We start from the raw sequence: 829 nt of genomic DNA on the forward strand, positions 1-829 counted from the left end.
CCTCATTCTCGTCCTCATCCTTTCCTCTTCATCTTTCTCATCCTCCTCCTCATCCTCCTCTTCATCCTATCCTCATTCTCATCCTCCTCCTATCCTCATCCTCATTCTCATGCTCATCCTCATTCAATCCTCTTCCTCATCCTCTTCCTCATCCTCATCCTTCTTCTCATCATATCCTCATCCTCCTCCTCCTCCTCATTCTCGTCCTCATCCTATCCTCATCCTCGTCCTCATCCTATCCTCATCCTCGTCCTCATTCCACTCCTCATCCTATCCTCGTCTGACCTCATCCTATCCTAATTCTCATTTTCGTCCTTATCCTCATCCTCATCCTCATCCTCATCCTCATCCTTATCCTAACGTCATCCTCATCCTCATCCTCATCCTCATCCTCATCCTCTTCCTCTTCCTCATCTCCTATCCGCATCCTCAACCTCATCCACATCCTATCCTCATCCTCATCCTCGTCCTCATCCTCATTCTCGTCCTCATCCTATCCTCATCCTCATCCTCTTCCTCATCCTCTTCCTCATCCTCATTTTCATCCTCCTCCTATCCTCTTCCTCATCCTATCGTTATCCTCATCCACATTCTCATCCTCATCCTATCCTCAACCTCATTCTCAATCATATCCTCATCCTATCCTCCTCCTTATCCTCATCATATCCTCATTCTCATTCTCGTTCTCATCCTTTCCTCTTCCTCATCTTCATCTTCCTATTAATCCTATCGTCATTCTCATCGTCCTCCTATCCTCATCCTCAGTCTCATCGTCCTCCTATCCTCATCCTCATCCTAACCTCGTCCTCATTCTCATCCTCATCCAAAT

Source organism: Lupinus angustifolius, chromosome LG03, assembly GCF_001865875.1.
Source record: "Lupinus angustifolius cultivar Tanjil chromosome LG03, LupAngTanjil_v1.0, whole genome shotgun sequence".
Classification (NCBI taxonomy): domain Eukaryota; kingdom Viridiplantae; phylum Streptophyta; class Magnoliopsida; order Fabales; family Fabaceae; genus Lupinus; species Lupinus angustifolius.